Here is a 26,876-nt window from a genome sequence, read left to right on the forward strand (position 1 = left end):
AATAGATTGGAAAGTGGAGGCCTGTTGGTTGCAGCCAAACTCATGTTTTTATAGGTTTGATTTTTCCTGATTTCATACACACTTGAGTTTTAAATAAATTTTAATAATAATCTCTACTATTCCTTATGTTTGACACCGAGCCTGAGACATACTGACTTTATCCACCTGGCCCTTATATATATGAACCAAATCAATTTAAAACAAATTTTACCATCACTCAATATAGGCAAGAATTTGCACATTAGCATTTTCATTTGCCGTGTATCTTCACTGACTGCTGTCACTTAGTGACTCCAAAATGTTCAGGCTTCATCTGAAATCTTCCCAAACACTCACAACAAAGTAAGTTTGTTTTTTATTTCTAACTTTCTTAATATATTATGTACATATAATCATTAACACGGATATCATTGTTCTTCATATCATTGATATCTATATCATCTATACCTATCTATCTACATCACCATATTTTAACATTGATTCCACTTCTAACCTCTAATTCCATGATTTGCATCTTTATTGGGTTCTACATGACACCAAATATTTTGTCATTTCCATTTTTGTATCCACAGTGCCTGGCGTGTAATAAAACTACTAATGGTGACTAATGTTTACTGAGTAGTAATTCTTGGCATGTGTGACAAATACATTCTTATAACATTTTTGAGTTCTTAAGAAGACCTATGATTTAGAAGTCCTACCCCCTGCAAAGAATTTAAACTGCTTAAGTTTAAATGGCTAGCAAGTGGCAAATATGGGATTTGAACTCCTGCATTCTAGTTCTAGAGCCTCTTTCTTAACACTCAATATATATTTGTGCAATGAACAAATGAGTCAATTAATGAATAAGTAAATAAGAACATGCTTTACACAAATGCTTCAGGTTTTTTATTTTTAATATCTCAACTAGGGTCTTTCAATGAGCCCAGATTTGCTATGTGATTTCCTACTTCTTTAGTAAAGATAGCTTTATAATTAAATCAGAAATATTTGCGTGAAATCAGAGTACTTTTCTGTAATTATCAACTAAGAGCACAAAAAAGAATTCTGTGAGAAAGACAACAAGGGCCTTATGCAGCATGAGCCATGTCTGTCTCTTGCCAGTACATTTGCATTTCAAACAATCATACAGGGAAGGGCCACAATAGGCCTACACAGTGTGAGGATTTGTTCCTAGTATTTCCTGCCCAAATTATTATCTGTTTTGATGCAAATTCTAACACCAAATTCCAAAACTAAAAAACAACAAATTGGGCAAAATAGAACAACCATAAAAATATAATGCACAATAGTCTGGAGGAATTATCATGTCAGCCATTGTACATAAATGCATTCTTTTCCAGAATAAAACACAGAACATTTTCTCCAATGTTAGAGCAAGCCCAGAGTGGGTTGCCACATTTTTACACTAGATATGTGATAACGGGAAGCAAACGACAGAACTGTCATAACTGAAACCTATTGATCTTTTCCCAAATCTAATCACTACAATTTCAGAAATAACATAAGCAACCCTATAATTTAGTAATGCGATGAAAATGTTGTGTTGATGCAAACAAATTTTAGAAAAAGCTGAAAGTAGCATCTCCCCTTAGCTGAAGTATATCGTGCCATCATGAGGTTTATTCCTACCACCTGCAGCTGAAAGTAATGTTTCCTCTAGCAGACAAGCCTGTTATGCCCTAAGGTAGGGGATTTCCTCTTGGAAAAAGAAAGGTACATAGATGAGAAAATAAAAAAGAGAATATTTGAGAATTTAAGCTGCAATGGCCTGAATAAGAATGTCATATTAAATTTTCCTAACACAAGGGGGAAAACATCTCCCACCAGACAGATGATAACAGGGGTATTTAGAATTGGGAACAAAATCCTGCAAAACTGGTAATTATCAATGCCAGTTATACTGTTTAGAAAATCAAAATATTATGTTGACACTAAAGGGAAAATGTTAAATTAGTTGGAAAAAGCTGTGCCCATATGTCTTATCAGCACATTTAGTTTAGCAGGCACCTACGTGTTCAGTCACCAACACACAATCAAGAAACGAATTTGACCATGTAGGAGGCTGTGTGGGCAATAAAGAAAAACAAAACAACCAGAGAAAATTATTTACAGTATCTTTAAAACAGGGAGAAATAAGATAATGATTTGGATTCTCTTCAATTTGCATTTTCCCTAAGAATACATAAAATAGTTTAGAACCAAGAGCCAAACAGGCTGTACATATTGTTGATATTATCAACAATTCAGTAGTGGACAAGATTTATATGCAAACTGTAGATACTCAAGAAAATATGACTTGTTTTCCTTAGAACTCTGTCTATAGCACTTGAAATAGGAATGCAACCTTGTGTCAGGCAAGATTAATTCAGTAGTTTGGCATTAGCAATATCTGCCAAGGGCAAGCAGCGAAACTATACAGTTAGGCGAAATTTAACATAAATATCTCCCCATATTTCTTTCTCACCTCCTAATACCTCTCTTTTAACTGTCTTGAAACTCTATATGCATGTACCTCTCTGTGACTATCAAAAACTAGCCCCTCACAGTTAACTTGATTTTAGCTTCCTTCACAGCATCCCAAATTTATAAACAAATAAAAATTTTCCCATCTCTCAAATGACATATATATAATTAGTTAAGGCTATTTACTTCAGATAATAAAAAGTATGACTTTATTAAAGTAATATATGACAAAGAGTGAATGACTGATGGATTTTTTTTCTTAGGTGACTTTCTGAGGTAGGATAACTTCAACTGGAGATAGAAATCCTGAAAAGCATATTAAAGTAGAAGTGGGTGAATATTTAACTGGTACAATGTGTGGTGCAGAGATTCTGAATCATAGTGTCATTTAAATTTCCGTTTTGTAACATGTTTACTTTCTCCTCAGTCTGTTATTATGCTATAATTACCAGAATCAAAGATTTTCTGGATACGTACATAAAACAAAATATGAAAGTAAAGGATGAATCTGAAGTTGCAAAAGCAGATGTCCACAAGGACCAGGAGGATATGGTTAAATAAAAAGGCAAAGCAGATTTGAGAATGCATGCCCCATCTAAGCAGTAGAAATTATTGCCAAATGGAAATATAGACCCTGTGCTGCCAACAGTCCAATTTTTCAAGAGGGTCTGGTATTTAGACTCTTAGGAGAAATATGCTAATTTTTAAACATTGGCAATTAATTCATTTTTAAAAAAAAATTCTATGTGAAACAAACAGAAAGCTTCAGTGAGTCCAAATTCTGGGATGGCCACTATAATGAAGCAGAAAGTGTATAGACTGGCGCCTTCTGCTGCTCCCTCGTGTACATCAGGAAATCTCTCTAAGTCTCAGTTTTCTCAACGGTAAAATGAAAGGATTGTGCTAGACTGGAATGTTCCCTTTCAAACCTTTAATTCTTTGCATTAGGTTTCATAAGTGCCTTTAATCTTCATTTTGTTTGGTCATAGGGTATGTAGATGGATTAGAGAAATATTGTGTAATTATACGTTCATTTTTCATTCAACAACGTGGAAAAGTACTGTTCAAAGCATTGAGAGTACGGTTGGAAACGAAATTTATGAACGCCTCCCTCATAGAATTTATATCCTGGTGCATAGAAACACATAAACAAATAGACAAGTAAAATATATAGGGAAGCTGTCAGATGATGATAAGTATGACTGAGTAAAATTCAGGACAAAAGGAGAATGGAGAGTGCTGAGGGAAGTGGTTGGTGATTTAAATTTGCCTGGCGGAGGAAATGAATGTGATGTTTGAGCAAAGACCTGGGAGAGATGGGTTCACAAACCATGCACATACCTGGAGGAAGGTTGTTCTAAAAAAGAGAAAATGAAAATTACTAAAACCCTGAAACAAGAGTGAGCTGAAGGTTTTGTGGTACAGCAACATGGACAGGGCATCTGGAGTATTTTGAAGGAAAGGGAAAGGAAAAGGAAGTTAATGGAGAGGGGTGATGTTGTATGGGGTTTGGGGGACACAGTAAAGATTTTATCTTTTATTCTGAGGAGGATACAAAGCATTAGAGGGATTTTTTTTAAACTTTTTATTGAGATTATGATAGTTTACATCCTTGTGAAATTTCAGTTGTACATTATTGTTTGTCAGTTGTGTTGTAGGTGCACCACTTCACCCTTTGTGCCCACCCCCCCACCCCAACTTTACCCTGGTAGCCACTAATCTGTTCAGAGTAGAGGGATTTAAGATGTGGAGTAAATTTGTCTGATTTAGGTTTTAAATATACTGGGAGAAGAGAATTGAAATCTTTCCCTAAAATTGTAGGATTGCCTGATTCTCCCTTTATTTTGGTTAATTTTTACTGTATATAATTTAAGACGGTTAATATGCTAACTGACTCTCAAACGTTTGTAACATCCTTCTTTATCTCTGGTATTATTTCTTGTTTTACAGTCTGCAGCTTTCTTGTGATTATTATTTGCATGGTGTATCTTTTAGCATACTTTTAACATCCTTTTTAGACAGCATATGGTTCAGTCTTGATTTTTTATTGTTATGCAGTTATTGAAATTTAATCCATTTTCATTTAATGTAATTAGTAATAGAATAGTTTTGTGTCTATTATCTTGCTATTGTTTTTTGATTTGCCCTTTCTGTTTTTTACTAATTTGTTCCTTTTTCCATTATTCTTTTGGATAAATGCATGTTTTAATTATACTTTTATATCTCTTCTTTCACATTTTTAGCTCTACCTTTTTGTATATTTTTTAGTATTTGCTCTAAAGATAAAAATATGTCTCTTTAATTTCTCACTATTTACCTTGAATTAGTATTATATTCTTCTATATATAATAATATGAATACATATGCATATATATATAGCAATATTATTCCAATAACATCCTTACCATCTTCTGTGAAATACGTTTTTCCACATATCCTATACAACCTAAACTCCATTATTATTTTCACTTTTAGCCAGCAATTGACTTTTAAAGAAAAAAGATACAGAAAAATAATGTTTTATGTTTACTCATTTGTTGTATTTCCTTTTCCTATCTGGAGATTTGAAGTTTCATCTCTTCTCATTCCTTTTCATTCTAAAGATATTTTTTAGTATTTCTTTTGGTCTCATGGAGACAAATTCTCTGAGCTTTCTCTAATCTAAAATGCTTTATTACATTTTCATTTTTGAAAGACATTTTCACTGAATATGGCATTCTAAATTGACAGTGTCTTTTCTTTTTTAAAATTTTGCCTCTTTAATGATTATATTTCGCTATATCCTTGCCTCCACTGTTTCTGGTAAGCCAGCTATCATTCTTCTTGCTTCCTTGTATGTAATAAACGTTTTTTCTTTCTCTAGTTGCTTTTAAGATTCTGTTACTTTTGGGTTTTCAGTATTTGAAATTTGAAGAGTGTTACATTTGTATTTTGGTTCTGTGTGGCTTTCTTTTCCAAAATTTTTTCCTCCCTCAATTTCCAGATGCTCTGGCATTTATAACCCTGTCTGACTTCCTCCTAGTGTGACTGAAGATTTCTACATGTGTTCTAATCCCCCTTCACTGTGGGAATATGGTATGACATCAGGAAAGAAGCTTTATAAATGTGGACTTCACCCAGTGATACTGTTTCAAGGGTCAAATCACCACCAGTTCCTTGCTGGTAACATAGTTGTTGTTTTGCTTTGTTTTATTATTTATTGGTAGTTTTCTTTTATTTGGTTCCAAGGTTATAATTGTTTCCTGTGTGGGAGTTAGTTTGATGTAAACTGTTTTGTCATTACTGGAACCAGAACTCAGTTTCTAGATACATTTTGAAGAAGCCAATGGGTCCAGTGGCTACAAATCTCAAAGAGGATTGCTCCTTTACACGTAATAATTAAAATAGTTCTCTTTTATCGCTTTGTGTTTCTAGTGTTCTGGCACTCTTGGTTGCTGCTAATAATCAATGATGAATCTGTGCTATAATTTTCTCAGAAGATTCATGGCGAATCTCATAGCATATGAAATAGATGAAGTTTCTCTTTCTTAGAATCATGCTACTGATTTCATTCTTTATCAAACCAGCCACTTCTAATTGGTGAGTATGGTAAGGTGTTCACACCTTAGAATGATATCTCTGTAATGGAAAGTCATGAATTTTAAGAGAATTAGGGACTGATCAAGGCAAAAGTTCTGACCACAAGGTGGCAATAGCACACAAATAACTTAATTTGGACAGTGCTTTGACAGATTTGCATGTGAGGAAGTCCCTCACAGCATGAGGTCCTCCAGAAGAATGGAGAAATGTGCCCACTACCCATAAAGGGAAGAGGGCAAAGGAACTCCCAGAAGAGAGGGAGAATCAGAGAAGGGGCTTATGTATCTAGATGACATCACTCAGTTGCATGCTGTGTAGTCTCTGAGTGAGAGAGCTTGAAAGGGCAGCAGAGACTTGGAGTCATTTATAACCCAATGGTTTATCTTATTTATGGTTAACAGATGTTGGATGTGTTTTTGCTAGGTAGGTAAAGCCAACAGGCTCCAAATTGCTAAAACTCAGCTTACTGGGACTATAGTTAAAACAAATCTAATATGAAAAATTGCATTTGGTCAAGCCAATGGGATCTAGTCTACTCTGAAGAAGGAAATGACATAAGGCCAATACACAGGGGCCAACCATAACCCATTTATATAACATGGATAAATAAAGTAGAAATTTGAGTTATAGTAAATGTTCCATTGTACCGAACAAAGGGAAGCTTATAAACACTTAAGCTTTGCAAGGATGGTACATATGTTAATGGTCTCTAATTTCCTGACCTGCCTCGCTTTGTTGTTCTTCCTACCCCTATGCAGCAGTCTCCTCAAGCCACTCAGATAAGTAACTGCATGTTTTCCTTAAAAAATTGCTCCTCTCAAAACAGTGGCCCATTCTTTATTTTGTTACACCAAGAAACATTTAGGATTTGGTCGAATTATAGAAAAACACTGATTGATCTCTAGCACACATGGAGCACAGAATCAACAGAGCTTCACTTTATGATAGTGTACGCACTCACACAAGTTAAGTGAATAGTTCCCAAAGTCATTTGTTTTTATTTATGGAGTAAATTTTATAAATTTTGATTTATTTTGGAGTTATGCATGTTGCTCTATACAAATGTTTGTATCTCCCAAAATTCATATGTTAAAACCTAATCCTCAGTGTGAGGGTATTTGGAGATGGAGCCTTTGGGTGGTGATTAATGCCCTCATAAAAGAGACTCCAGAGAGCTCTCTGATCCCCTTCTGCCATGTGAGGACACAGCAAAAACAGCTGACTATGAACCAGGAAAAGACGGCTCTGACTGGACACTAAATTTGCCAGCACTTCGATCTTAGACTATCTAGCCTCCAGAACTGTAAGAAATAAATAAATATCTGTTGTTGTAAGCCACTCAGTCTATCATATTTTACCATAGCAGCTAACATGGACTAAAGCACATTTTAATAAAATATTACATAAACAAATATGACTTGGTGTGGAAAACTTCTGTTATTTATTTATTTATTTTGGTGTGGAAGATTGACCTTAAGCTACCATCTGTTGCCAATCTTCCTCTTTTTGCTTGAGGAAGATTGTCACTGAACTAAAATTTGTACTAATATTCCTCTATTTTGTATGTGGGATGCTGCGAGAGCATGGCTTGAAGAGTGGTGTGTAGGTTCATGCCTGGGATCCCAACCTGCAAACACCAGGCCACTGAAGCAGAGTGCATGAGCTTAACCACCATGCCACTGGGCTGGCTCTAAAACTTTTGTCATTATTAAATGAAAATTAAATTGAGTGCTGTTAAAAAATCATGATAGGAGAGTGATGTCATCATCATAGTGGAGTGAGCTGTTCCCTTAGAATCCCCCTCCAAGAAACAACGAAAAGGATATTTATCAACCAACAGAGGGCATTCACACAACACAATAGACATCTGAGAGATCCATGCAGCTATACATCTGAAGGTGGTGGTGCTGGAACCCCCAGGAGGCAGTGGAAGGAGGTAAGGGGATCTCCTCTCCATCCCAGAATGGCTATGATCTAGGATGTGGGACTGTGTGCAGCTCTGATAGGAGAGGGAGTAAGGGCAGCCCTTCACAGTGATGTCTTCACTCTCAGAGCTGCCTCCCAGCCAGTGGAAATGTTTCATACCAAAGAGGCTAAGCAAGCATGGAGGCATCTTCACCAAGCCGAGCAGGCTAGGAGGGAAGACAGCAAGTGCAGAGTGGGAGCACCCTCAGGATCATAGATGGGAAAGAAAGTGCCCCTGTCCTCACCTGGAGAGCCAGCTCGATGAGTTCTCCAGAGCAAGAGACCCCTGACACAGCACCTATGTGCCTAATGTGTAAAGCAGCAGTGGCCAGAAGGCAAACACAGATGAGCTCTGTCAGCACAGCTTCCAAAGGACAGGCAAAGCTGCCAGGGATCATGGTGGGCTCAGAATACACAGCTCCTACCCCCTCCCCAGTGTCAGCAGGTGGAATCTGCAATGAGATGCTACGATTTTGTGGTGGCACAAATCCACCACATCAAATAGAATGAAGAGGTATATTAACACTCAATACCAGAAGGAAAATGGCAAGTACCCAGAAATCAATCCTGAAGTCACAGAAATAAATAATCTAAATGAGAAAGAATTCAAAATAGCTATCATTAAAAAACTCAATAAGGGGCCAGCCTGGTGGCATAGTGGTTAAGTTCACATGCTCTGCTTTGGTGGCCCAGGGTTCAGATCATGGGTGCGGACCTACACACCACTCATCAAACCATGCTGTGGCAGTGTCCCACATACCAAATAGAGGAAGGTTGGCCAGATTTTAGCTCAGTGACAGTCTTCCTCAAACAAAAAGAGGAAGATTGGCAACAGATGTTAGCTCAGGGCCAATCTTCCTCATTAAAAAAATAAAACTCGCTGAGTTACAAGAAAACTCAGAAAGACAGTTAAAAGAAATTAGGAATAAAATTAATGAACAGAAGGAATTCTTCACAAAAGAGATAGAAACTATTTTTAAAAAGATCAGAAATGTTGGAGATGAAAATCACAATGAATGAGATAAAGAAAAATCTAGAGTCCTTAAATAACAGAGCTGAATGGAAGACTGATTAGCAATTTAGAGGACAGAAATATAGAAATGCTTCAGATAGAGGAGGAGAGATAACTAAGACTAAAAAGAAATGAAATTCTCTGAGAAATATCTGAGGCAATTAGGAAATGCAATGTAAAGATTACAGATATTCCAGAGGAAGAAGTGAGGGAGAAAGGAGCAGAGAGCTTGTTCAAAGAAATAATAGCTGAGAACTTTCCAAACCTGGGGAAGCAGGTAGAATTACAAGTAAATGAAGCTAATAGAACTCCTAGTTACATCAATGTAAAAAGACCTTCTCCAAGGCATATATTAGTAAAACTGGCAAAAGCCAATGACAAAGAAAAAATACTAAGAGCAGCAAGGCAGAAGAAAATAACCTACAAAGGAACCCCTATCAGGCTTTCAGCAGATTTCTCAGCAGAAACTTTACAGTCTAAGAGAGAGTGGAATGATATATTCAGAATTCTGAATGACAAAAACTCTTGCAGCCAAGAATATTCTATCCAGCCAAAGTATCCTTCAGATATGATGGAGAAATAAGAACTTTCCTAGATAAACAAAAGCTGAGGGAATTTATCACCACAAGACACCTCCTATAAGAAATGATGAAGAAGGCTGTCATACCTGAAAAAAATGAAAGGGTTTACAAATCTTGAGGAAGGAGATAAATAGACAAAATCAGAATTGTGCAGCTCTGTATCAGAACAGGCTAGCAAACACTGCATTAAAACATTAAACATAAAGGGAAGGAAAACATAAAAAATAACTATAATCACTTCACTTTAACCACAAACTCACAACACAAATCGAAAAAAGTTGTTCCAACAATAACTTAAACAGGGAAGAGGAAAGGCATGGAAACCTCTTAGACTAAGGAAATAAGAGGCTATCAGAAAATGGACTATCTCATCTATGTGGTCTATCATACAAACCTCACAGTAACAACTAAACTGAAAATCAGAACAGAGATGCAAATTATAAATAAAGAGAAAACTGAGAAAACCATCATAGAGAACCAACAAACTGAATTGGCAGTTGGAAATACACGGGATGAGAAACAAGAGAAATACAAGACTCCAAGAAAACAAGTGATTACATGGCAGTATTAAGCCCTCATGTATCAATAATCATGCTAAATGTAAATGGATTGAACTCTCCAGTTCAAGGACACAGAGTTGTTGGATGGATTAAAAAACAAGACCCAATGATATGCTACCTCCAGGAAACACATCTCAACTCTAAAGAGAAACACAGACTCAGAGTGAAGGGATGGAAGTTGATACTCCAAGCAAATGGCAAACAAAAGAAAGCAAGTGTTGCCACACTTATATCAGACAAAGTAGACTTCAAGATAAAAAAGGCAATGAAAGACAAAGAGGGTCAGTATATAATGATAAAAGGGACACTACACCAAGAGGACATACACTTCTAAATATATATGCACCCAATACAGGAGCCCCATAGGACATAAAGTAACTATTAAGAGACCTAAAAGAAGAAATTAACAGCAACACAATAATAGTAGGGGACCTCAACACTCCACTTAAATCAATGGATAGTTCATCTAGACAGAAAGTCAACAAGGAAAGAGTAGAATTAAATGAAAAACTAGACCAGATGGACTTATTAGAAATATTTAGAACATGCCATCCAAAAACAGCAGAATTCACTCTTCTTAAATGCACATGGAACATTCTCATGGATAGAACATATTCTGGGAAATAAGGCGAGCCTCAATAAATTTAAGAAGATTGAAATCATATCAAGCATCTTTTCCAACCATCATATTATGAAACTGGAAATCAACTACAAGAAAAAAGCTGGGAAAGTGATGAATATGTGGAGAGTAAATGACATGCTACTGAACAATCAATGGGATCACTGTTGAAATTAAAGAAGAAATCAAAAATATCTAGAGACAAAAGAAAATGAAAATACAGATACCAACTCATATGGGATGCAGCAAAAGTGGTCCTAAGAGGGAAAGTCATAGCAGTAGAAGCCCATCTTAACAAACAAGAAAAATCTCAAATAAGCAATCATAAACATACCTAACATAACTAGAGGAAGAAGAACAGAGCCCAAATTCAGCAGAAGGAAGTAAACAATAAAAATTAGAGCAGAAATAAAGGAAATAGAGACCCAAAGAAAACAGTAGGCAAGATCAATGAAACTAAGAGGTACTTTGAGAGGATAAACAACATTGACAAAGACTTAGCCAGACTCACTAAGAAAAAAAGAGAAAAAGCTCAAATGAATAAAATTAGAAATGAAAGAGGAGAAATCAAATAGGATACCACAGAAATACAAAGGATTGTAAGTGAATACTATGGAAAACTATATGCCAACAAATTGGACAATGTAGAAGAAATAGATAAATTCTAAGACTCATACAACACTCCAACACTGAGGCAAGAAGAAATGGAGACTCTGAGTGGACTAATCACATATAAAGAGATTGAAGTAGTAATCAAAAACACCCAAAAACATAAAAGTCCAGGACCAGATGGCTTCTCTGGGAAATTCTATCAAACATTCAAAGAAGATTTAATACCAATCCTTCTCAAATTCTCCCCCCAAATTGAAGAAGACAGAACACTTCCTAATATATTCTACAAGGCCAACGTCACCCTGATCCCAAGGCCAGACAAGGACAACACAAAGAAGGAAAATTACAGGCCAATATCCCTGATGAACATAGATGCTAAAATCCTCAACAAAATATTGGCAAACCAAAACTGTCATACATTAAAAGGATCATACTGGGGCTAGCCTGGTGGTACAGCACTTAAGTGTGCATGTTCTGCTTCAGCAGCCCACGGTTCGCGGGTTTGGATCCCAGGTTCAGACACGTCACTGCTTGGCAAAAGCCATGCTGTGGTAGGAGTCCTACATATAAAGTAAAGGAAGATGGGCATGGATGTTAGCTCAGGGCCAGTCTTCCTCAGCAAAAAGAGGAGGATTGGCAGTAGTTAGCTCAGGGCTAATCTTCCTCAAAAAAAACAAAGGATCATACACCATAATCAAATGGGATTTATACCAGGGATGCAGGGATGGTTCAAAATTTGCAAATCAGTCAATGTGATACACCACATTAACAAAATGAGGAAGGAACGCCACATGATCATCTTAATAGATGCAGAGAAAGAAACCATTTTACAAGAACCATTATGATAACAACTCTCAATATATGCCATATATGACATATATGACAAATCCACAGCCAACATCATACTCAACAGGGAAAGAAATGAAAGCCTTCCCTCTGAGAACAGGAACAAGACAAATGTGTCCACTCTTGCCACTCCTATTCAACCTAGTACTGGAGGTTTTGGCCAGAGCAATTATGCAAAAAAAGAAATAAAAAGGTATTGAAATTGGAAAGGAAGAAGTGAAACTCTTTCTGTTTGCAGATGACATGATTCTATATAATGAAACCTTAAAGAATCCACCAGAAAACCAATAGGAATTGTCATTAACTACAGCAAAGTGGCAGGGTACAAAACTAACTTACAAAATGATTTTCATTCCTATACTCTAATAATGACCTAACAGAAAGAGAATTCAAGAATACGGTTCTATTTACAATCACAACAAAAAGAAGAAAATATCTAGGAATAAACTTAACCAAGCGATGAAAGACCTACAAAATGAAAGCTGTAAGATGTTATTGAAGGAAATTGATGATGACATAAAGAAATGGAAAGATATTCCATGCACACAGATTGGAAGAACAAACATAGTCAAAATGTCCATCCTACCTAAAGCAACCCAGAGATTCAATGCAATCCCAACCAGAATCCCAATTACATTCTTCATGGAAATAGATCAGAGTCCTAAATTTCATATGGGGCAACAAAAGACCACAATAGCTAAAGCAATCCTGGTTAAAAAGAACAAACCTTGAGGCATCACAATCCCTGACTTGCAAACATACTACAAAGATATGGTAATCAAATACAGCATGTACAAAACAGCACATACAAAAACAAACACAGAGATCAATGGAACAGGATTAAAAGTCCAGACATAAAACCATGCATCTACAGACAGCTAATCTTTGACAAAGGAGCTAAGAATATACAGTGGAGAAAGGAATGTGTCTTCAACAAATGGTGTTGGGAGAACTGGACAGCCACATGCAAAAGAAGGAAAGTAGACCATTATCTTTTGCCATACACAAAAATTAACTCAAAATGGATTAGAGCCTTGAATGTAAGACCTGAAACCATAAAACTCCTAGACAAAAATATAGGCAGTACACTCTCTGACATCAGTCTTAGAAGGATCTTTTTGAATACCATGCCTTCTTGGGCAAGGGAAACAAAAGAACAAATAAATAAATGGGACTTCATCAGACTAAAAAGCTGCTGCAAGGCAAAGGAACCCGGGACAAAATGAAAAGACAACCCATCAACTGGGAGAAAAATATTTTCAAATCACATACCCGACAAGGGGTTAATTTCCAAACTATGTAAAGAACTCATACAACTCAACAACAAAAAAATTAAACAACCCAATCAAAAAATGGGCAGAGGATATGAACAGACATTTTTCCAAAGAAGATATACAGATGGCCAACAGGCACATGAAAAGATGTTCAGCATCACTAATCACCAGGGAAATGCAAACCAAACCTACAATGAGATATCACTTTACACCTGTTAGGATGGCTATAATTACCAAGACAAAAAACAACAAATGTTGGAGAGGATTTGGAGAAAAGGGATCCTCATACAGTGCTGGTGGGAATGCAAACTGGTGCAGCCACTATGGAAAACTGTATGGAGATTTCTCAAAAAATTAAAAATAGAAATACCATTGACCCAGCTATCCCACCACTGGGTATTTTTCCTAAGAACTTGAAATCAACAACTCAAAGAAACTTATGCACCCCTATGTTCATTGCAGCATTACTCACAATAGCCAAGACATGGAAGCTACCCAAGCACCCATCAACTGATGAATGGATAAAGAAGATGTGGTATGTGTGTGTGTGTGTGTGTGTGTATATATATATATATATATATATGTATATATATATATATGTATATATATATATGTATATGTATATATAATGTAATACTACTCAGCCATAAAAAAGACAAACTCATCCCATTTGCAACAACATGGATGGACCTTAAGGATATTATGTAAAGTGAAATAAGCCAGACAGAGAAAGACAAACAACATATGATTTCACTCCTATGTGGAAGATATACAAACACATGGACAAAGAGAACAGACTAGTGGTTATTAGCAAGGAAGTGGTTTGGGGGCTGGGCATAAAGGGTAAAGGGCATATATATATATTGTGACTGACAAATAATAATGTACAACTGAAATTTCACAATGTTATAAACTATTATGATCTCAACAAAATAAAAATAAAAAAATAATGAAAAGAGCTATTGCTAAAAATTAGCCACTAGATATCTGTTAAATGCAAATTTTATAAGTAATCAATTAACCCCAAAGAAGGCTGGACAGGAAAAACCAAAGAACAGGCCGTTATATATTTATCCAAACCCACAGACTGTGTAACACCAAGAGTGAATCATAATATAAACTATGGACTTTGGGTGATTACGATGCGGCACTGTAGGCTCTGCAATTGTAACAAATGTACCGCGCTGGTGGGAGATGTTGGTAACGACTATGCACATATAACTACAGGAAATATATGGGAAATCTCTGTATCTTCTGCTCAACTTCGCCGTGAACCTAAAACTGCTCTAAAAGTAACGTCTGTTGAAAATTAAAATAAAATAATATAGAAAACAAACAAAAATCATGATACAGTCATATCACTAGAAGTGTGGTGTCAAATTAGGTAAAAAATTGATCTCAGCTAATCTGAGAAAAATGTACACGTTTACAAGGATTCTGCACAGATATTTCTGGAAATGTCTTTACATGCTTCTTCTACTTTAAAAAAAAATGAAACTGAAAAATTATAGGCAATAAATTATAGGTGTGGTTTATTTTAGAAGAATGGCACAGCTACACATAAAAAGGGGGCTAGTTGACTATTCAGCAACAGAATCATGAATAAATATAATTTCATGTTTAAAGTTGAAATAAAGTTTTCATTTCATCTATGTATTGTTTTTTGATTTACCTCTTTAACCCAATTTTCTTCAATGACCTTTTATAGGTCCTGACCATATTAACTAAGAATTTCTGTTTTATGCTGAAAAATATTGTTTCCTTCTTGTTCTGCCATAGTTTGGTTGCATTATTAGAGAAACTTCACTTGCTGTCAAAGGTTGCTAACTTTCCTGTCTCAATAGAATGCAGATGACAATTAATAGTCAGTTCCTACAGCATCAATTTGATTCTAAACCTCCTTTTGAGAAGAGCGCTGAGGATGGTGGAAAGTGAATAAGAATGGCTACCTCGTTGCATCAGAGTTGGTTCTATTACTTCTTTTGTCCAAGGTAGGGATCATCAGATCACCATGAGATTTGACTTCTTATCCCGTTTTCTCCTAAAATAACTCAAATTTTATTTTTGTAATTATTTGGCCTATAGCAAAAAAAATTTAGAGGAAAACTTCAGTTTGTTTAAAAAACATAACTGATTTGGAACAACCCCCAAGCAGAATTCAAAATTAAATACCTAAATAGGATAACTATATGAGTTTTTTCTTACCACTGAATAAGGGATTTTATTTTGGGAAAGAATAAGCAGAAAGTAAAAGGACATTTATACTATGGCCCATGGTTTATATTAGCTGAGCCTACATGGAGTGATTTGCTTAAATGGAGTTAATGGTTTAGCATAAAAACTTGTACAAACTATTATTTTATAATTTAGAGTTACAGCATTTAATTTGATGATAATTTTAGAGTCTCTTTCTATAGCTACACGCATACTTGTATACATGCTGCTGATAATGTATTGCTTTAGAAAGAACCAGTGGCTTGTTATTTCTTGCGGTTAATTGTCAGATCTGTGAGATGAAATAAAATGAGGGATTAAAAAATATTTAAGAAAGATGTGTTCTTTTTTGTGAGGTTCTTTTCTGTTTTTTTTTTTTTTTTTTTTTTTAAGACTTAGTGCAGCCTCTTCTTCCAGCTAAGATAGAGTAGCTGAGGCCAAGTTTAGAAATCTGGCTTAAAAATATCAGAGTGGCCAAGGAAACTACGATTTCAGGGTGTACAATCTGGGAGGGTAACTAAGACTTCATTCAAGCAAGCTTTCGCTTTAGGGCTTTTGCTGATTTTTGACATGAGGCAAGAAGCCAAGAATCAACAGAAATGACTACGACTAAACACAGAAAATCCATTATTGCTTTTGATAGACTCATGGCATTGGCAAGAAAAAATATTGGAGTTTAAGTTCCCAAGGCTATCAGGAAAGATGAGAGCCACAAAGAAGTGATTCTTATGCGTTGTGGTTTGCCCTTCTGGCATTTTGTAAATTCTTAAATTGTACAAAGCAAGAAGCTAAAAAGCTAAACAAAAGCTTCTTCGAAGCACAGTGGAATTTGAAGTAGACTCATGGTGCTAAGAAAGTGGTCCTATTAATTACAAAAGACCCTCATTTGTGATGCCTGGAGAGCTATATCCCAGCAGAACATGTGAAACAGAGATAGATAGGGTCTTAAAAAAATGAAGACCAGCCTTGACTCAGTTAAAATCTTTATTAAAGTAATCTCCTGTTCTTTCAGTTTGTAAGAGGATAGGCTGAAATGTAACTAGAGAAAGATTAATGACAACATCTGATTCTCCAAAAATCTTCACTTACAATATGAAAAAAATAATTTAAAATATTAGGCTAACTAAAAAATAGAGACAAGAAAGAAACCGTAGCAATAGGACCACAGATGTCCTTGTTAATGAAATTGACAGAAAAAGACTTTATGAATAATATTCTGAAGAAAATAGATCAAAGATGAAGAATATTACTACATAACTAGAATACATGAAAAGGAATCAGGTCAAATTTCTTAAACCACAAAATGCAATAATTAAAATTATTGAACTTTTTGAAAGTCTAACAGCAGAATGGACATTGCAGAGAAGAGGCCTTGTAAACTGGGAAAGAGTTTATTAGAAGATAACAATGCTAAATAGTGGAAAGTAAAAAGAATGGAAAAGCCATAACAAATCATAAGAAAGATAAGAAACAAGACAGAAAGTTGTAACATCTGTCAAACTAAAGTCCTAAAAATGGAGGGAAGAGAGAATAGTGGCATAGAGGGTGGAGAGGAAAGCAATATATGAGAATTTACAAAAATGGATACATAGTCAAATTATATATTAAAGAAATTTTATGAAAGCTGAAAGAAGAATCTTAAAAACCACCTATGCGTGTTATAATATGATTGCTGGAAATCAAAGGTGACTATGATCTTAAAAGCAGTCAGAGGAAAACAGACACATTAGTTTAAAGGAGCAAAAATAAGACTGACAACGTGACGACATCTTGCAAGTTATGAAAGGAAATACCCAGCAACTGAATATTCTGTACCCAGCAAAAAGTATTCGCAAATTAAGAAAAAAAATTTTTAAATTCCAGCCAAACAGAAACTTGGAGAATTTGCAACCATTACACATAGCAATTTTAGTAAATTTTCATCACCAAAGTTTATTGGTCAATTTGCCCTTCCTTGAGACTAGTTTCTTGTAAAATTATTGCAACGTTTTATATGAGTTCCTCTGGTGATATTAAGTAGCCATCTGAGAACACAAGAGGTTATTCGTATGAAACTTGTACTTAGATTTTTCCCAGAACTCATTTTTCTGACTCAGTCGCTGGCACTATATAATAGTTCCATTGAAACTCTCCAAAGATTTAGTTTCTTTGAGTTTCATGACTGCTAAGACCTCAGTGAAGGGAGATCTGCCTGTCTAGTATAATTTTCAGCCAGGAAATTTATTTTAGATTCTGTCTTATCCCTCTTTACTTATATTCCTACTTTTATAATTTCCATGTCATTAAGAATTAGAGAATTTGAATATTCTTTACTTTGCTGACCATTCTTAGTTGGAGTTCTTGCTGAGGGGAAGAACCCTTTGTTGTCTCCAAAGCGTTTTAAAAGCAGGGGCTACCCACAGGCATATCTGCAATCAGTGTACATATTAATCCTTTTGTTTCTACCTAACTGACAAGTTTTGGTTGGTGCAATGAATTCTATCATTTGGGCTGATTTTGCTTTAGCAACAGCTCATATTCTAGGGGTGAGTTAAATACTATTTATCCTTTCTGATACAGTGATCCCCCTTATCCATGGTTTCACTTTCTGTGGTTTCAGTTACCTGTGGTTAACCATGGTCTGAAAATATTAAGTGGAAAATTCCAGAAATAAAAAAATTCAGAAGTTTTAAATTGCATGCCATTCTGAGTAGCATGGTAAAATCTTGCTCTATTCCACCAGGAATATGAATCATCCCTTCGTCTAGCATTTCCATGCTGTGTACACTATTCGCCCATTAGTCATTTAGTAGCCATCTTGGTTATCAGATCTAATGTTATGGTGTCTTAGTGTTTGTGTTCAAGTAACCCTTATCTTACTTAATAATAGCCCCAAAGCACAAGGGTAGTGATGCTGGCAATTCAGATATGACAAAGACAAGCAGTAGAGTGCTTTCTTTAAGTGAAAAGGTGAAAGCTCTCAACTTAATAAGGAAATAGACAAAAATCGTATGCTGAAGCTGTTAAGATATATGGTAACTTTTATTACAGTATATTATTATAATGGTTCTATTTTATTACTAGTTATTGTTAATCTCTTACTGTGCCTAATTTATAAATTAAACTTTATCACAGGTATGAATGCACATTAAAAAAAACATAGTATATATAGGGTTTGGTACTATTTGTGTTTCAGGCATCTACCTGGAGTCTTGGAACATATGCCCCATGGATAAGGGGTAACTACTATATTTTCCTGTTTAAGTTTTAAGATATGAGCCATCAACCAAAGAATAATTCAGCTCTTCTAGAGAAGATTCTCATATAACTTTCTGAGGCATAGATAGCTTGTGAAAAGAAGTTAGAGAGTCATAGTTTCCCCTATCTTCAGAAATGGAAAAGAGTAGCAGTATTACAATAATGGAAACACATGAGAGAGAAAGTAGTAGGATTTTATAAGAGGTAAGACTACTTACAAAGAAAGCTGTGCATTTTCAGTGAATGAAAAAGATTTTACAGAATTATGACTATCATGTTTAAAGAAGACTCTAAACCAATACGACAGAGGCCTCCACTAGTTTAGTTGCTGTGGCCTGTTTCCTCTGGATGAGATGGGCAGTCTTTGCCACCACATCAAAGAGAGTCTGTAGTAGGCCTATAATAATCCCCTTTGAATTGAGTAGGAATTTCCGGGCTTGTCCAGACTTACCATACACAAAATAGTAGGAAGGTTTATGACAATCAGTTAGGCTAGATTAGGAGGTTGTTGAAGAACGATCTTGAGTCACAAAGGACTAGTTAATGTTTAGATATCCAAGGAAAAGATTAGGTTATAGAGGACTTAGGTTAAGTCATATAATGGTGCTAGGATCTCAAAAAAGTTGAGAACCTATTGCATACAGTCCTCAGGGAGACCCTGAAATCCTCTGAATTGCTCATAATTGCTATCCTAGAAAAATAGGTTTGTAGTGTGTCAGGAGTGAGGGATTTAACTCCACCAGGTAAATCATGTCCCAGATAACACATTTTACTTTGACAAAATTGTTACTTTCCTTTGGCAAACTTATGCCTTTTTTGACTATAAGTGTAAGTAGATAGATGAGATCAATCTTAGATACACTTCCTCCTTAGGAAATAACACAAGATCGTCTATACGATGAGAAAAGTAGAATCACAGGGAAATTTAAAGTTCTTGAGGATCTGGGTAAGGATGTGAAGAGTAGATTGCCTTAGTAATCCCTGGGATAATAACGGCCTATGTATCTTATTAATTTTCCCAGGAGAAAGCAAGCAAGTATTGACTATTACAATATAAAGGAACACTAGAGAAAGCAGAAGATCGATCCACAATTGGAAAAGAAAATATGTAGCCTCCGGAGGCTTCCATTATAAAAATGTATTTGGGTTTGATACCACAAGGAAATTGGGAAACCAGAAATGATTGTTCTGTCTATGACTCTGAAATTCCAAACAGACCTATGGTCTGACTAGGAGAATAAGAGTGTTACAAGGACTAGTACAAGGTATGACGAGCCCTATACTAGGCTTTTATCCTTTAACTTTCAGTTTTAGAGAATATTGCATAAGTTTGAGTAGAAGTTGTATGGGTTCAACCCTAATAATTTTGCCTATATAAGTAGAAACTGTTTCCCACCAAAAATTTGACTCTTCTGTGATCTTTAATTTGTGCTTGATTTAGACCAGAGGTTGACAAAATATGACCTATAGGTCAAATCCAGCATGTTGCCTATTTTTGTAAATAAAGTTTTATTGGAACACAGCCACATTCATTCATTTACATATTGCTTTGGGCTGTTTTCCCACTACAAAGGCAGAATTAATTAGTTTTTACAGAGACCTTATGGCATGCAAAATTGAAGTGTTTTACTACCTGGCCCTTTACAGAAAAAGTTTGCTAATCCCTGACCGAGAATAATGGGAGGAAGACTTTGTTAACTCAAATTAATTAGCAACTTATTGAAGTACAGTTGAGTTTTAAACACTTTTGTAGTCAACCATTTTCAAGTTGAAAAAAAAAGAAAAAGAGAAAAGTAATTCTGGCCTTTATAATTACTGGAAATTTCTAGCTGAACTTCCCAGAGAGAAAGAAGAAATTTAAAGGAAGACAGTCATGCTCAAAGAATTGAATTGAAGGATTCAGCCTTTATCAGAAATACAAACTGAATTTATTCTCCCAACAGAAAGACTGAATAGACAGAAAATATGATTAAATGTGATGGCAATTCTTCTAAAGATCTCTGGGTGAATTGTTTTCATGGCCTCAGAGTACTATGAACTACTTTTAATTCTTTTGCAAAATATTTAATAAATCTCAGAATGTAATGAGATTAGCATCATCTTAGGGAGGACTCATCACCCATGACTTATGGCTAATATGGTTTTGTTCTCTATTGATTTATGCTGTTACTTAAAAGTACATATATTTTTAATGGGAAGATTTATTAGGTCCTGTTAGTCAAATAGATAACAACCATTGTACACCCATAATTTAATGTTTCTCATGCTAAATAAAAATGGCTGAATTTTGTCTTTACTAAAATAAATAAATGAGAAATATCTAAATTGAAAAACATCTGTCTAAAAATTAGTGAGGACTTTTTATATGCCAGGTACTATGATAACATTATACATATAAAGTATCATTTGATTATTATGTATCTGGTCTAGTAAATGTAGCTTTCCCCTTTTACAGATAAATAAACTGAGACTTAAGGACGTTATAGAATGTATCCAAAGTTAAACAGCTGATCACTGAGAGGCCTCAGATTCAAACCCATGAAGCTCACCTCCAAAGTCTGAGCACTTAACACTAAGTTCTATTAATTAAGAGCTACTAATTAAAAGCATTGTTATACCAATTATTTACACCTTAAAGCAAAATAAATTCTAGATCAATTAAATAATTAAATGTAATGGTATAATTCAACTATATTGTAGGTTATCAAATTTTAGCCTAGAAAATTAGCCAAGGGTTTTCTCCCGTTAAACTCTGTTTTAGCAGGTTTCCAAAATCACTTTAGTTTGCATTATTTTACTTTGCAGAGCAAGACATAAACTGACTAAAAAGTATCTGGAATTAAACTAGTAATGTCGAGTACTCTGAATGAGCATGAGATTGCAGAATAGTAAAGGGATATGGAAAACCAATAGGACCAGTGCAGTAACACAGGTGAGAGATGAAAGTGGCTCATACAAGAGTGACTGTGGTGGACGTTCCAAAAGATGGTCAGATTATTAATTTACTTTGAATTGAAGAAGACAAGGTCAGAGGTGAAAATATATATATTTATATGGTATGGGCAGTGGCAAATAGCCTAGCTGACTTCTCAGAGAGCTGGAAAACAAAGAAGTGGAATATCAGATACAAGGAGGTCTGGGAAAAGGCATGTGCACAAATATTTGAGAGTCGGCACAAAGTGTAAAGATTTTTGCATCATATATTAATTCCCACCAGAAATAATCTCCCAAAGAAGACGAAGTAAACAAGTGAGCAGGCAAAAATGCTTTGGCCATTTGCTCTCAGTCAGCCTTTGTTACTAACCATCTCAGAACTGGTACGATGGGTCTGAAAGGAGCTGCCAAGGTGACAGAGAGGGAGATTATTCTTGGGCCCAGCAGCAGAGAATTATGCTTATACCCAACCTTCCAGCAATAGACAGCAAGACTGACCTATAGTTTGACCACTTGGTGGCAAGTTTCCTACATGGAGACCCTTCCCCCCAGAATCAATTTGTTCTCACAGAAGCAGACACCTATTTGGGGTATGGTTTTTCCTCTTTTGCCCTCAGAGCTTCAAGATCTTTGCTAGTTAATGGGGCTGTAGAGAGAAGTCTAAAACCCTAAGTGGAAAATCTCTGAAAAGCAGTGCAGAAATTGTTAATATCCTTGAAAAATGACGATTAGTATTTAGGACCCGTTAGAGCAGAGTTTGACAAACTTTTTCTCTAAAGGGTCAGATAATAATTATCTTAGTCTTTGTGGACCAAGAAGCAAAATAGAAGATATTATATCAAGATTTATACAACATGAGAAATAAATATCTAAAAATTTTATTGATGAAATTTAAAATATAAAAATAATAATAGAATTTTAAAAAATACAAATATATTAAAGATCAGAATGAAATTCTTTTTTAAAAGGAAAACATTTTTCCTAATTGGGGTTCAAAATCTGTGTTCCCTGCCTTCAAAATTGATTGCAAATACTCACCTGCTAATGCTGATTTGTAATTTTACATATTCCATCTTTGAAAATGTCTTTTCAACACAGACAGGTGATACACGTGGCACTCACAATGCTGTCATGTCATATTATCCTCAGTACAATGTATAGTGTCATGAGCAAGAGTGCAAAGAAAATACCATATATGGTCTCTGTCTCAACTACTCAGTTCTACTGGTATAGTGGGAAAGAAGCCTTAGACAAGACTTTAATGAATAAGCATTTCAGGATTCAATAAAATTATATTTATGGATACCAACCTTTCAATTTAACATATTTTTCACGTATCCTAAAATATTATTCTTACTTTGATTTCTTTTCAACATTACAATAATAATTCTTAATCCTCAAGCTACCATAATCTGATGGGGAAGTGAAGAAGGATGGTGGATTTGGCCAGTAGGCAGGAGTTTGCCAAACCCTGCATTAAGAAAATACTATAATTGGTGCCTTTTGAAAATCTAGGAGGTTCAGAAATGCTGGCAAGAGGTTGAGAATCTGGTGCAAAGCCTAGTATACAGTCAAATGATGTCCACATGGTCTTAAAGACAAGGACGCTTGCAGGATACAATAGGCTCAACATATGAAAACACCGGAGAGACACCGATGAACTAGAGGTTAACTGAACCTTATTAGAGGTACAATCTAGCCTCAAATAAAACGGTTCTTGATTAGAATAAATGGATCACTCAGCCGTATTTATGCCTAGCAAAGTATGAACTCTCTTTAGAGAAAGATAATCTCATCTGAGTCTTCCATATATTTTACATGCAATCTCTGTCATTAAACAAAAATGATTAGGTAGGCTGAATAGCAGGATTATATTATGGAACATCAAGGGAAAAAATGACCATGGAAACAGACATACAGGGGGTTCAGGTATTGGATTTTGAGGACAAGAACTTTAAGTGACTATAATAAATATGTTTTAGAATGCAGAAAGAAAAAAGTTCAAAATAGCTGAAAAGATAGAGATTTTATACAGTGAATTGAATTTGTATTAATTTGTGTTAAGAATTAAATCATGTTAAGAATGAGTGAAAAATACAATATGGCAACTTAAAGACTCATATGATAGGCTCAACAGCAAAGTAGACTTGCCAGAAGATATCATTGGTGCACTAGAAGATATTTCCAAGAAAAAATATGAAAACTGAAGTACAGAGACGGAAAATAATAGATTTAAGAAAGTTGGAGAAATGTGGGAGTGAGTGAACAGGTTTAGCTAGGATGTTATCGACAAGGTCACACATACATACTATTGGCATCCAAGAAGGAGAAAGGACAAAGAATTGGACAGAAGCAATACTTGAAGAGACACTGGCTGAGAGTTATCCAACACTGGTGAAAGGTACAATCCTACACATTCAAGAAGCTCTGTTAAAACCAAACAAGATTGATAAAATGAAAACCACAATGAGGGATATTATTATAAAATGTATGAAAATCAAAGACCAGGGGCAAGCCCCGTGGCCGAGTGGTTAAGTCCGTGCGCTCCACTCCGGTGGCCCAGGGTTTCTCTGGTTCGGATCCTGGGTGCCGACATGGCACCACTCATCAGGCCATGCTGAGGTGGCGTCCCACGTACTACAACCAGAAGGACCCACAACTGAAATATACAACTACGTACTGGGGGGATTTTGGGGAGAAAAAGCAGAAAGAGAAAAAAAAAAAGAAGATTGGCAACAGTTGTTAGCTCAGGTGCCAATCTTTAAAAAGAAAAAAAGAGAGAAAGAAAATCAAAGACCATGAGAAAATTGGGAAGTAGCTTAGGGGGAAAATATAAGACATTCTCTTCAAAGGAGCAACAGAAGATATACAACTGACTTCTCAACAGAAATAAAGGAAGTCAGAATATAGAGTAATACCTTTAAAATTCTGAGGAGAACGTACTGTCAACTCCAAATTTTATATCCAGTAAAAACTATGGGCCAAAAGTGAATGTAAATTAAAGGCATTTTCAGACAAACACACAGAATTTTTCACTGAAAATTCTGTGGTAAAAGAAATACTTTAAAGACTGCTACAAACAGAGCAAATGACCCTAGAGGAAGGAAGTTTAGCAACAAATTGTAGAAAAGGATAGATTGTAAGTGAATATTGACTAGATAGTGACTGAGCAAAACGATTATAGTAATGTCTTTGTGGTTTAAAATGTATATATAATTGAAAGGTATGGCAACAGTAAGGCAAACAATAAGAAGAAGTAAGTTAAGTTTATTATAAATTAGTGATTCAATGTAAATCAAATCAAAACCCCAGATTTATTTTGTGTGTATGAAATTGACAAGCTGATTTTAAAATTCACATGAAAATGTGGAAGGAAATAAAGGAAATTTTGAAAAAGAACAAAAATTGGAGAACTTACATTTCAAATAGCGTGTCCTATATAAGTACAAATAAAAAAGAAAAATTCAGTTGAGCAGAATAAAAAATTTCATAGACGGATATATAAAGTGACCTGATTTACAAGGTGAAACTGCACTGCAGTAAGGAAAAGATGGACTTTTCAATAACTGCCTTGGGTTGGATGGATAAAATATATACACACACTCACACACCCACACACACACACAAACACACACACACACATATATATATATTCTATGTGACTGTTGATTGAAATGTGAAAAGTAAAGCAATAGAATTTTTTATTTTGGAGAAAACAGGATACTATCTTCACAACCCTATTATATACAAAGGTTTTTCATTTAAGACACAGAAATTAATGACAATGAAGGGAAAGAAAAAATTGAAAATTGGACAACACTAACATTAAGAACTTCCTTTCATTAAAAGACATACTAAAGATCCATGAGAATGCATAAACTAGGTGTAGAACTTCTTTAACAGCATTAATTAAAGCTAACATCATATTCGATAGTGCAAGACTAGGGGCTTTTCCCCAAGATGAAGAATAAGGCAAGGATGCCTGTTTTTCACTACTGCCATTCAACATTTTATTGGAAGTTCTAGCCATAGTAATTAGGGAAGAAAAAGATATAAAAGACGTTCAAATTGGAAAGGCAAAAGGAAATTATCTCTATTTGCAGATGACATGATTAGGTACAAGATCAACATATAAAAATTAGTTGTGTTGTTATACAGCTGGAGTGAAAAATCCCAAAAGGAAATTAATAAAACAATTCCAATTACAGTAGCATCCAAAAACTAAATATCTTGGAATAAATTTAACCATGGAGGTGAAAGCCTTTTACACAGAAAACTACAAAACATTACTGAAAAAAATTACTTGAAGGGTACAGGGTGTTCTTCTGGGATGATGAAAAATTTTGAAACTAGAGAGAGGTGGTGGTTGCACAACATTGTGAGTGTACTGATGTATTAAAGATAAATCCAATGAAAATCATCAAAGAGTTTTTGTTAAATTTTATGACAATTTCAAAGTTTCTATGAAAAACATGGATTACAAACAATCAGGGGACTTTTGAATTAGAAGAACAATGTGGCAGACAGAATTCTAAGATGGCCCTCAAAACCTCTGATGTACTTGTCCTATATATTCCCTGGAATGCGTGACTATTTTTGTCTAGTAATTTCTGCGTTTAGGATACGTTAGGCAGCCCAGTTTCATTAAAGAAAGGAAGATTATCTGGAGTGGGCCTGATTTAACCAAGTCAGCCCTTGAAAGGGACTGGACATTTCCTGAAGATGATATTTAAAGTATGAGAGGGACTTATTGCAAGGGAGATACTCCATTCCTGTCTTTCAAGATGAAGAGGGCCATGTGACAGGAATGTAGGCATCCTCTGGGAGTTGAGAATGGACTCCATATGACAGCCAACAAGGAGTCAGGAACCTGAGTCCTACAAATTCAAGGAACTGATTCCTGACACATCATGAGCTTGGAAGAAGACTCAAGCTACAAATGGGAAGGCAGTCCAGCCTACATCTGGATTTTATTTT

Source organism: Equus quagga, chromosome 16, assembly GCF_021613505.1.
Source record: "Equus quagga isolate Etosha38 chromosome 16, UCLA_HA_Equagga_1.0, whole genome shotgun sequence".
NCBI lineage: Eukaryota > Metazoa > Chordata > Mammalia > Perissodactyla > Equidae > Equus > Equus quagga.